We start from the raw sequence: 12,153 nt of genomic DNA, 5'->3' as shown, positions 1-12,153 counted from the left end.
AAAAAAAAAAAAGAAAAAAGAAAGAATAGAATTGCTATAGGCTCCAACAATTCTACTCCTGGAAATTAACCCAGAATAACTGAAAATAGGAATTCAAATGGATTCGAGATCATGGTACAGACTGGAGGGACGGCTCATAAGACCTACTCTTACAAAGGACCTGCATTTTATTCCCAATATCCACTGTCACTAGTTGCTAGCTCTGCCCCTTAGCATGTATAGGCCACAGTCTATAGCTGACCCGCCTCCTTAGAGACCTTCCTGGGGTTTCCCAACATCAGAACTGGGCAAGCACTTAGTCCACCCCAGCATAGCTGAGGACAGTGAGGTACTGACAGTCTTGTGGGTTCTAGGTAGTGGCTTGGTTACCCTTGCCCACTTTACACTCATCCCCTCTTCTGGACTCCTTGTCCTGCAACCTCACATTCCGGCACCAGACAATGACAACACACCTCTAAGTCCTACAATATCAAATTTCAAGACATTTTGGTTCTTTGATATAACCCTGATAGGGAACTTTGACATCTGCTAGGAATCCAGAAACCTTGAGGGAAAATGAGCTCTGAAAATGAGACAGACCGTAAGCATGTGAGATCTTGTCGGCCAGATGGTCTCTGTGGCAACTACTTACCACTATGATTGTAGCACAGAAACAGCCATAGACAATATGTATGTGGACGGCCATGGCCATGTTCCAATACAACTTTATTTTCAAAAACGGGAAGCAAGCCAGATCTGGCCCAGGAGGCACAGCTCGCAGACTTCTGCCATAGAAGGTAAAGCCGTGGGGGGAAGAAGGACTTGCTGCTGTCGGGTATTTTCGTGAGGATATGGACTGTAATTGGATTGATTAATCGTTTCTGAGAGTGCTGGAGAACTTGAGGCAGGAAAGTGATGAGCTTGAGGTCCATCCATATATGGAATCTGAGCTCCCCTGTGAGTGAGAACCCCCGAGCCTGACAGATACAGTGAAGAGAGAAACGAAGTCAGCAGATGATTTGTAGGCTGGATGGAAAGAAGCAATGCGTTCACTGAGGGGGCAACCCCTGGCAGGCCAAGTGGGAGGCATCTGAACGCAGATGCATGCCGGTTTGGAAAGCACTCACAGGCACATATGCAATGGTCACTATCATAAGAACGGAAGAGATACACGGGAAAAAGAGAGGAAAACAGTAGGTAAGGCAGACCCTGGGGAGCCCAACACAGGCAGGGGAGAAAGCACCCATAAAAGAGCCTGAAGCTGAAAGACTCCTGTAGAGAATGGTGTCACCAGAGCCAAAGAAACAATATCTAAAGAAGCTAAGTGACTGCCTTGGGAGGTGTCTGTCAATAGGAACATCCGTCTGTCCACCAGCTCTCCTTCTTTTAGACAAGAGTACTGCGTTGCTTGGGGCTGTTTAACTTGGGGACAGCCCAAAGAATTTAAGAAGTGTTCTTTTCCATGTGCGTGGGAGGCTGCACTGGCTGAGGGGTGGAAACAGGAAGCTGGCGATGCCTCCATTTCCTAGATGGACCATGGAGCAGGTGTCCTGAGGGGAAGATGATGGCTGAGGAAGAGAGAGTTGTTTGGGGGGGAAGGACACCAGAGTCCTGTAAGAGTTGGACATTTGGTTGGATGTGGCACAGCCATGTGGTAGGAGTTTTGCTCTGACATGAAAAACTTAATATTGAACACGGGCTTACTTCTAGACCAGTGATTCTCAACCCCTTTGGGAGGGTTGAATGACCCTTTCATAGGGATCTTATATTAGCTATCCTGTGTTTCAGAAAATTACACTATGGTTCATAAAGGAGCAAAATTACAATTATGGAATAGCAACAAAATAATGTTGTGGTTGGAGGGACACCACAACACAAGGAACTGAATTAAAGAGTCACAGCACTAGGAAGGCTGGGAACCACCGTTCTAGACCATTCCCTTAGATTTAAAAATTGTTGTGTATATTTTTCCATAACCATATATAACAAATGAATAAACAATCTTTTTCTCATGGTTTTTAGCATCTCTGAGAACATCCTTTTAAATGCCTGATCCACTGGGGACAAAGTCTAAACATTATGCTGAGAGCTAACCAGACCTGCATGGATACAACTGTAGCCAGTCTTAGCAACTTGCTACTGGCAGTTTGCTGTGCATCTCACTGTAAAACTTCATGGGTTAAGGTGCCAGCTCAGGCCTGCCATCCCAGCGCTTAGAAGGCTGAGGCAGGAGGATTGTCAAAAGTTCAAGGCTAGCTTGGGTTGTGTAGTGAGACTGTCTCAAACAAATGAATAAATCTGGTGGAAATTTGTTCTGGTATGAACACAGCCAGTCCTGCTGAGGTGCAGGTGCCTGGCTGTGTTACTGCATGTCTGCCTACTCCCTCACAGCAGACATGAAAGCTATAATTTGGAAGGTGATGAGACACTGACACCAAAGTCTACTTGTAGACACAGCAGAGGGGAGAGAGAGTTCTTTGATCCAACCATGAAACACAGTTTGTATGGGCATTTTCACCCATGGACCAGAAAGAGTGAACTGATACCATGATCATGGGAACTCAAATATAGGTGCTTTTTTTTTAAAAACAAAAACAAAAACAAAAAACAAAAAAAAAAAAAACCCTAAAATCAGAGGCAGGGGAAAGTTATCTAAAAGAAAAACTGAGTGAGTTTTTCTGTTGCTGTTGTTGTTGTTGTTGTTACTATTTTTTGTTTTTTAAAGGAGAGCCACTGCCAAAAGGCAAAACACAGAAACAACAACCACATCCCACAATATGGTCTTAATAAACCCCTTTCCTATCCATCTTCCACTCTGCAAGCACAGGCATCGTGTTGAAACAAACATAATTGGGCCGCATCTGTCTTCTGCCTAAAACTCCCAGACACCATGTCCTGATGTCTCGGTGCTTTAGGGAAATGAAAAGTGGTTCCGTCTCATTTAAAGATTAGGCACAGCCTTGAGGAGAGTGGGAAGTCCAAATTCTAGGTCTAGCCCTGAATTCTCATGAGACATCTACCAGAGATCATAATTATCAGCCAAACACAGTCTTCAATTTGAACCTGCCACGCTCAAAGTCAATTTGCCATTTGCCCTCAAAAGTCAAGACCCCCTTTCTAAACTTAATCAAACAGAAGGTGATTCTCTGAACTGCCTGTGTCAGAATCCTTGTGTTGATATATTCATTTCGACGTGTTCCCTCCCTTTTTCTTGTCTTCAGACACTCTCACTATGTAGCCCACAGTAGCTTTGCAGTTCAGATCCTCAAGCCTCAGCCTCTTGAGCAATGGGATTATAGGCCTGTGCCACCAAAATTAAAATCAAAGCCAGGCCTGCCTTGACTACAGAGTGAATTCTGGGCCAGCATGGGATATTTAGTGAAACTTTCTGGAAAAGGTAGGGTCAGGGAAGCTGGACCTGTAGTTCAGTGACAGAGTTCTTGCCCAGTATGTAAAGGTTCTGGATCTCAGATTGCCCTGATCTACAGATCCCGACTTACGGCTATTCCACACCTGTCGCATGTTCCCTTACTGACTTCTGTGAGCTAACTTTCTTTTGTTATGTGCAAACACTAATGTCTGTGTTTAATAATTTAGTGGTTGGGCTATGGTTGGACAAAGATTTCTCTAAACACCCTGAATAAAAGACTATCTCTCAGTCTGTTCAGAGGACTTCCATGTCTTTACTGAGGCATGCCTTCAGCTCCCAGCCAGGCAGTTACAACACTACCTTCACTTCCTGTTCTACTCTTATACCCCAGAGCATCTCACCCCATCTTTTCTTCCTGAGGTATTTGGTTAAATATTCTGGCTTCCCCGACTGTCATCCATTGCCTCAAAGGTTACAACATTTGCTGGTTTCAATAAATGACCCTTGGCGGTAGCTTCAGGCATGAGAAAGGCAAGGTAAGATAAATGGAGCCATTTGAGCTGATTCTGTAGGGAGGTACCAGAGTCGCAAGACTGACCAAAGGAGGAAGGGCAAACAATAGCATTCATTATACTCTCTCTGGGACTGGTCTTAGACTGATGCTGTCGCTGTCATTCTCAGGGCTACCACTGGGTTGGGGAGATGAAGTTGGAACTGTGAATAAGTTAAGAGAACCAAGGCTGAGAGGGGGGCCACGAGGAGGACACACAGCTAGCACTGGCTTCCATGGCTGGGCTGGGGTTACAGTTTGGCAGTAGAGCCTTCACAGGGCTCTGGGTTTTGTTCCCATTCTGAACTGTTTGTTTTATTGTCTGTGGGTGTTGAGGCAAAGAGTCACAGCGAGGCTCAGGTTACATAATGAGTTACCCAGGCTGGATTCAAATTCACAATTCTCTTGCCTCTGGAACTGTAGGCCTAACCTAGAACACCCAGATTCCTTATTCTGATTTTAAACAAACTGGAAGAGAGCTGGGTACAGAGCAGAAATGGAAACGACCCATGGGCATGCTGCATACATATACTGATGCTGCGGTTCTTATATTCAAACACCCACCGTGTACTGACCCCAGCCTTGGGCGTGTTACTCCCTTTTTATGCCGCCATTTCTGGTCTTTAACAGGGGAACAGGTTATAATGATAATGCTGATCTTACCTGCTTGTTAAGATAACAAAAAAAGTTTGTAAAATATAATCAGAATATTTTGTCAGACACAGTCTAGAGAGTTTCATGTCAGAAGTACTGTTCTTATACATCTCCCAAATTATGAGGTAAACCTGTACACACATCTTTTCTTTGGCAAGAAAATGAAGGAAAGATTCAAAAGTCAAAAAGTTAGCCCATAGCACAAGCCAGAAAGTAGGGAAAATGCTAAAACTATTGTCTATTCTGGAATATTTTCTGGTCTACAGTGATCCAGATTTTTTTTTTACTGAGAAACAGGATATTTTTACATAATTTCAAAACTAATATTAAAGACCCAAACATTTATTCATGACCTGCAGAGGATTATATACTTGATGTTAAAAGAAAATCACATATACCCTTTAAAGAATATAGTGGGGGAAAATTCATACATTAGTCATGGCACTTGGTACAGTGTCAACAAGACTTCTTCGAGAATTTTAAATACACGTAGCACATATAGAACCTGTATCCATATTTTCTTTATAATCCAAAATACCCAAACCAAGAATGCTGTTGAAAGTGGTCCGAGGTTGGTCCCACTCTCCCAGCAAAAGTAAACACAAATCCCTTTGCAACTCCAGTCATTCAGAGTGTCCACATAGTCCTGTTGATGTTAGTTCACAACAAAACAAAACAACCACACCACAAGAAAATATTCTGGGGCATAAAGAAGAGACAGCACAACAGGCTGAAGAAACTTGACTTGCAGACTTTACATGTAGGTATAAGTGACTATAGGGTGTTAAAATAAGGTAGAAAATAATTAAAAGTCTAAGAAAATAACAAGACTTTCAAACATTGCAAAATATATGTAAGAGAAAACTCAAGTGGAAAAAAAATACCTTGCTTGAATTTAAAACTCAGTGGACATTGCTGGGAATACACTTGCCTGGGCCTCGGAGGCTGCAGAGTTCAATCCACAACTTCGGTAGGTAAGTTAAATAGTAGACTCACTCAGAAGATGAGTCCACAAATTGAAAAGCAAAGCTGAAGAAATTACACAGAATTTGAGACTGGTGAGATGGTTCAGTAGATTAAGGAGCGAGCCTGCTATCATGGTCACTAGAGTTCTAACTCAGGATTCACATGGTGGAACAACACAATTGATTTCCACAGTTGTTCTCGGACCAATACATGCACACTGTGGTATAAGTACACACATACACACTGGGAGAATATTAGACACTAGTGCCTATTTAAAGAGTTTGAATCTTGCACAATCTAAGTGAAGGTGCTATGAAAAGCAATATGGCAGTTTCTCTCAAAACAAAACTATCATGTGACCTAATATAGCTTCTTCTGCGTATCTATCATGCAAGTGGAGGTTCCCCCCCACCCACCCACCCAGTGAATTCTTGAGTAGGCAAGTGCAGACCTACATTTGGAGCTGCATTATTCACAACAGCCAAATAATGCCACCAACCCAGGATTTAAAGCCAGATAAATATATAGGCAAAATGGTGTATGTGGAATGGAATATGGTCAAACCTTTAAACGAATATTTTTACAGATTTTGATAAAAGAATGCTAAGTGAAATGATTCACTCCCCTGTGGACAAATACCGTTTAATAGCATTCTACAATTACCTAGACTTGTTAAGTTCTCAAAGGCAGGAAGTTGAGTGATGATCCCCAGGGACTAGAGACAGGAGGAAGTAGGAATTGTTTAAGGAGCAGGGTTTTATTTTGGTGAGATAAAAAAAAAATGTTGCTGGGATTGATGATGGTGATACAAGTATAATGTAGATATCCAAAATGTCACTGGACTGTCCAGTTAAAATGGCAGAAGATGTGTAGTGTGGAAGGAAGGAAGGAAGGAAGGAAGGAAGGAAGGAAGGAAGGAAGGAAGGAAGGAAGGAAGGAAGGAAGGAAGGGAAACTTCTAGTTTCTTTGGAAAGTTATGTCAAATGATGTTTTGCTGGGGCACACGGGTGAAAGGATGTCTTGCTAAAGCAAACAAGTGAAAGACTTCCTGAAGCAGACACAGGTGAGAGGATGTTTGGATACAGCAAACATGTGAAAGGACTCAGGATGAAGGAGTATAAATAGGACCCCATAGACAGTGGGAGATGAGCAGTAAGCATTGGTTTGGTTGGCTCTGCCTCACAATTCTTCACTAAAGACAGGCATGTATTGGTTTGCCTACACAGCATGGTTGAGTTCAGCTTGTAATGCTGCCATAGAGAGAAATTCACCCAAGAACTGCTTGTGAGGTTCCTGTGGCAGCTTGCCACTTCTGAAGCCTCACCTTAGGCAGGTTAGTAAGCCTGGTGATTTCTTCAGGATTGAACTACAGCTGCCTGGTGATTGCTTGCTGAAAGGACTGGACTGTGGCTTCTGAGCTGTATTTGGTGTTTACTACGGGACTGAGCTGCTGCCAAAGAAGATCAAGCTCGCCCCAAAGAACTATTGCTGAACAGGCCCACTCCCCCCATATCCTAATAACTCCTCTCTTCCACTCCCTCTGCTGGGTGGTGGGCTAGAGGACAGGAGAGGGGGAACCCTTATTAAAAGTAGGTTGCAAAAAGTTTATGCTTAGAGAGGGAGGGAGGGAGGGAGGGAGGCAGGCAGGCAGGCAGGCAGGCAGGCAGGCAGGCAGGCAAGCAGAGGTGGTAGGCAGTGGACTAACTAAAAGCTGGTGCACCTATATTAATGTCTGACAAAACAACTTTATGGATATAAATGAGACACTACATAACCATCATTTCTTTTTCATAAAGATACATAAGCTTCTAAACTATTATATAACCAATAACAGCTATAAACTATATAAAGTTTAAAAAAGTAGAATGATATAACAAATTAAATAGTCGTAACAATTTCTAGCATACAAACTTCATTAATTGACATAACAGCATCCAAAATATCAATAAGGGATTATTAATTCAAATAACATAAACTGACTGCATATAAACATAGTCTTCGCTCATGTAGATTACTCTTAACACAAACTGGAACACTGCTACATCTGTCCCTATGGCCTCAAACAGTCTCATTAACATTTCCAAACTAATACTGCCATTATTCTCTCTCTACATAAACTCACTGCCTATCCATTATGTTCTAGGGTGCTCAGATCAGTTCCCACTAATCAAGTTATCTTAACACAAAACAAACCACACATCAGTTGTTTTCAGAATGAACATAGATTCATTAAGAAAAAGTGAGAAAGTGCTCGTAAGAGTGGGAAGGCTTCCGAGGGATTAAAAACCACCCACATCCCATTTTTATGTCTATTTACAAGGAGCCTTACAAGTGGGGAGAGGCTGGGTGATTATTGGATCTGCTCTTACGTATGTCTTGTGACTCTGAACAGTGGTATTTCCATAATGCTAAAGCATACTGTCCTCATGTCAATGCTAAGATTTGTTGTCACATCAAACACGGAGTCCAAAAATCAACCCTCAGAATAGCCTAGGTTTTCACATTAACACCCATTTGCCTAGCATTTCTTAGTAACAACCCTTGTAAGTGAAGACTACAATTTAAGGGGTGAGGCTGACAGAGGTGTCTAGCATTCTCTCACCATACTTAATCACGTGGGAGTCATAAAAGAGCATGATCCCACCCCCAATAGGCCCCACCTTGGCCTCCGAGCTGAACTAGCAAGGAGAAGGAAGGCAGGAGTTGATGGTGCTGATTTCATTTCCTGTTTCAGATTCCTTGGACCCTAGGGCCAGGTGCAGATATGCAGTGGGTTCTTAACAAACACTTACTGAAAATGAATAAATGGTTTGTCCTGAACAGAAGGAAAGAAGACCCTGGTACAGTACAACTCACCTAAGAGACATGTTGGTTGCCTTGGAGACCTGGGAGGATGAACTAGCCAACATCCCTGCATCCTCTCAAACCCTTGTCAAGTTCTTTCTTCCTGCCTTGGGGCACATGACCCAATTAGCTCTAACTTGTGTACCTCTTACAAAGACCATACACATCTCTGGCTAGTCTAGAAGTAAGATAAATGCTGTCACCTTGAGCAACCGCCCTCCACTAGGTTGGATTTAGGCAGTTTTGAAATGCATCCAGGGAACTTTTCAAAAATGTCCTGGAAACTGGGTTACACTGCTACATCTGTCCCTATGGCCTCAAACAGTCTCATCAACATTTCCAGACTAATACTGCCAATATTCTCTCTCTACTTAAACCCACTGCCTATTTCAAATGATATTTATCACTTGCCAAAACAAGAAAATAAAGTACCTTTTTACTGCTGTTTAAGTCTCTGCCTGGGTTAGGGAAGCCATAAACCTTTCTGTTTGCATTGACAGCCTAGAGACTAATGCCAGGTGTGGCTTGGAGTCACTCTGCTTTCTTAGTTTTATTTCTATTTCCCAATCAAGAATTTGAGGAAAACTCAATTCTGACATTATCCAGCGTTATGCTAGTAGCTCTTGTTAATAAGGGATCATTGGTTAGTGTCTTACTTATGTGCTAGGTCTAGATCAAACTTTGGATGTATTGAATATGTCTTTCAATTCTTTTTTTAAAAGATTTATTTGTTTGTTTGTTTATTTGTTTATTTAATGTGTATGAGTACACTGTAGCTGTCTTCAGACACACCAGAAGAGGGCATTGGATCCCATTACAGATGGTTGTGAGCCACCATGTGGTTTCTGGGAATTGAACTCAGGACTTCTGGAAGAGCAGTCAGTGCTCTTAACCTCTGAGCCATCTCTCCAGCCCCCATCTTTAAATTCTTAGACTACCACTTTGTAAAGGATATTATCATGTTGATGTTATAGATGTGAGGATCAACATTGAGAGATTAAGTAATCTAACCCAAGTCCTATAGCACTAGTAAGGAGCAGAGCTATAAACATAGTGTGAAATGAGACAGCTTGCAGTCTCAATCTGGGAAGGAAAGACATACATATAAGAAATAATTGGCACACGGGGTTCATTGAGATACTTAGATATGGCTCCTTTAATCATAAATTATAATCGTTCCCATAGGTTGAGATTTGACTTTCTGAACCTTGAGGGACATTCAAGAGGAAAGAACCTGAGTTCTACAACAAAATAAAAATTTACCAGAGCCCTGGGTTATAGACAATCAATAAATCCAACGATTAAAGGCAGAAGGTAGGCAAACAAGACAACTCGTGGGAAATGCTTCCCATAACTTATGCTTGTCAAGCCCCCACTAGTTCACAAGCTGCCTTCACATCCATCATGTCAAGATGTCTTCACTGTCTTGTGAATAGAATTGTCTCTACTTAGCAGAGAGAACTGAGCATTGGGGAAGGAGCTCGCCCTTGTCCTGAGTAGCCCACACACAGTTTGCTCTTCTGCTCCTGCACTCTCTGTACCATCTCAATGCCTCTCAAGGCTTAGAAGAAGCTAACTCCAGTATGGTTCCAGTGTGGTTTCTCTGCATGAGGGCTTTCCTACCTGCCCTTCCTGTTCAGTGGGTCCCGCTGGCATCCTGTACATCCGTCTGGCCATCTTTACCAACTGCCATGGAAGCTTGCAGCAGCCACATTCCATCCCTGAAACCCTTCCCTAGAGAACTAGACATGCCTTGCCTGTGGGAGCAGAGGGCCAGACACTCCCACTTTCCAGGCCATTCGGCCTGTAAAACTTTAAATGGGAGAAATAGTGAAACCGGGCTCAGAGAATCTTGGCTTTTTGCCTTTCTCTCCAGTATCCTAGATAGGTTAACTTTTTTGCTGTCAACCAGTATTTATTGAGCATATACTTCTTAGGTGTCAGGCACTGCATCAGGAGAGTACATTATCAAACACAACAGGAGGGCCTTCTCTCAGGAAGCTTATATCTAGCAGGGAGATCAGATCAACAAAGCAACACTGGATATGATGATGGAAACCGTGCTTTAAAAAGGAGTGACCGAGTGAGAAAAGAACAGCTTCTGCATATTTGCTTTAGGAAGCTCTAAGGAAGAAGGTTTTAGTGAGGTGCCAGCAGCAATAAGAGAACCCAGCATACCAACACACCCTTACTAGAAGGGCTCTTTCCAGAAAGTGCACGCAGTGGGAAGGCCCTGGGGTTAGCTCAGACTTAACATTATTCAAGGACTAGAAAGGAGGCCAATGTGTTGGGAGGAGAGAACAAAGGGGAGTGTGGTAGGAGATGAGGTCAGAGTGAGCGAGGGCCCCCGATCTTGCAGTACTGTATTGCTCCACAGAGGAGAGTTGTTTAGGCATTCAAACTCCTTCACACAAACAAACCAAGCAAATATTTTAGGCCTGAATTGTTGGGTGCTGATGATACAGAAATGAATTAGACAAAGTCTTCATTGTCAAGAAGCTCAGACTCTAACAAGAAACAAAGACAAGAGAGCAGGCAGCTGCATCACAGCGCAGTAAGTACAGTGATCAGGTTAAGCATAGGACACTGGAATGAAAGGCAAGGGTGCTTAATACAGGCCAGGGAGTGTCAGAGGCAGTGACATCCAAATCTCATAATCAAGATGGTCGACAGAAAAAAGACTATCAAGCCTGACTGCCTTAGTTTGATCCCAGGGACCCAGATGATGGAAAGAAAAAACTGACTCTGGCAAGGAGTTTTCTGACCTCCACATATACCTCCCTCCAAATAAATGAATATGATTTTTAAAAATGAAAAATGTGGCCATAGTCCTAAAGGGCTCTTAAGGGTGAGAAAGTAAATGACTGAGGAAGTCCCACATGATCTCTCACCACCTAAAAAGTCAGGGGGGCTTCATCTACTTTTGATTTTGCAGCATATGAGATTTTTATTGTTGTTATTTTACAATCCGTACACTCTTTTAATTTACTAAAATGTCCCGACCAGACAATTTATAGTAAAATAAACATGTGGCTCATATTTTATATCTATTGGGCAGCACTGATTCAAGCAGAAAGTGTAAGGTACAACTGGGCACATGGAAGCCTGCGTGCTTTGCTGGTTGCTATGCAGATGGCAGAAAGAGCCACCTTTGAAACACAAGGACCAGCTCAGAGCACCCTGAGGACCCGCAAGAAGAAGCTGAGGAAGAAAAGGTGAGCTTGCACAAAACAGGGCAGAATCTAAACTTCGACTTGGGTATGTATGACCAGGAAACCACTAAGGCCTGTGGCGCACTGGAAGCCACCCAGTCATCTGGAATTGCTTAAAGAGGCCATGGAGGCTATCACATGGAACCTCAATTGAAGACAGGTGAGTTTAGAAGGAAAAAAGACCAGTTAGTGGCAAAGGTCCAGGACAGTGATAGATGAGGAGGGAGAAGTCGACAAACAGCAGATGTTAATGAGGCAAGGTTAGCTAGCTTTCAAACAGTAATAAAGAACAAACTAAAGTGGGGGGCGGCGGCGGCAATAATTTAAAGATCCAACCCTAATGTGCCAGGCTCCGAGGAACACATGAACCTCCAAACAAAACATCCAGGCAAATGACTGAGCTCCTACAGGACCACAGGGTGCTAAGAGGCCATCCCCTCCTTCCCTAGAAAGATGAGGAGTGATCATTAATGGGAAGAAAAGTTCCCTGGGACCACATTGGGCATCTCGTTGTTAATGAATGTGATTTTTTTTTTTTTTTGAAGTCAGCATGGTCTATGCTGCCAGGTACACAGCTC

The 12,153-nt window shown here is 42.9% G+C and overlaps 1 protein-coding gene across 2 annotated transcripts in view; it reads right to left on the bottom strand.

The window, feature by feature from the left end:
- LOC110291040 (adenosine receptor A3) overlaps positions 1-10,045 on the bottom strand; it is a 63,636-nt gene extending 53,591 nt beyond the window's left edge. The window contains exon 1 of one of the 2 annotated variants that reach the window (XM_021157980.2): positions 9,987-10,045. The gene's annotated coding sequence lies outside the window, so the exon portion shown is untranslated. The remainder of the gene's footprint in view (positions 1-9,986) is intronic. The other variant, XM_021157982.2, reaches the window with a different exon arrangement.
- Positions 10,046-12,153: the final 2,108 nt, after the last annotated feature.

The sequence above is a fragment of the Mus caroli genome, chromosome 3, assembly GCF_900094665.2.
Source record: "Mus caroli chromosome 3, CAROLI_EIJ_v1.1, whole genome shotgun sequence".
Classification (NCBI taxonomy): domain Eukaryota; kingdom Metazoa; phylum Chordata; class Mammalia; order Rodentia; family Muridae; genus Mus; species Mus caroli.
Note: the sequence above shows the minus strand (reverse complement) of the source record. Positions and strands in the feature narration are given on the sequence as shown.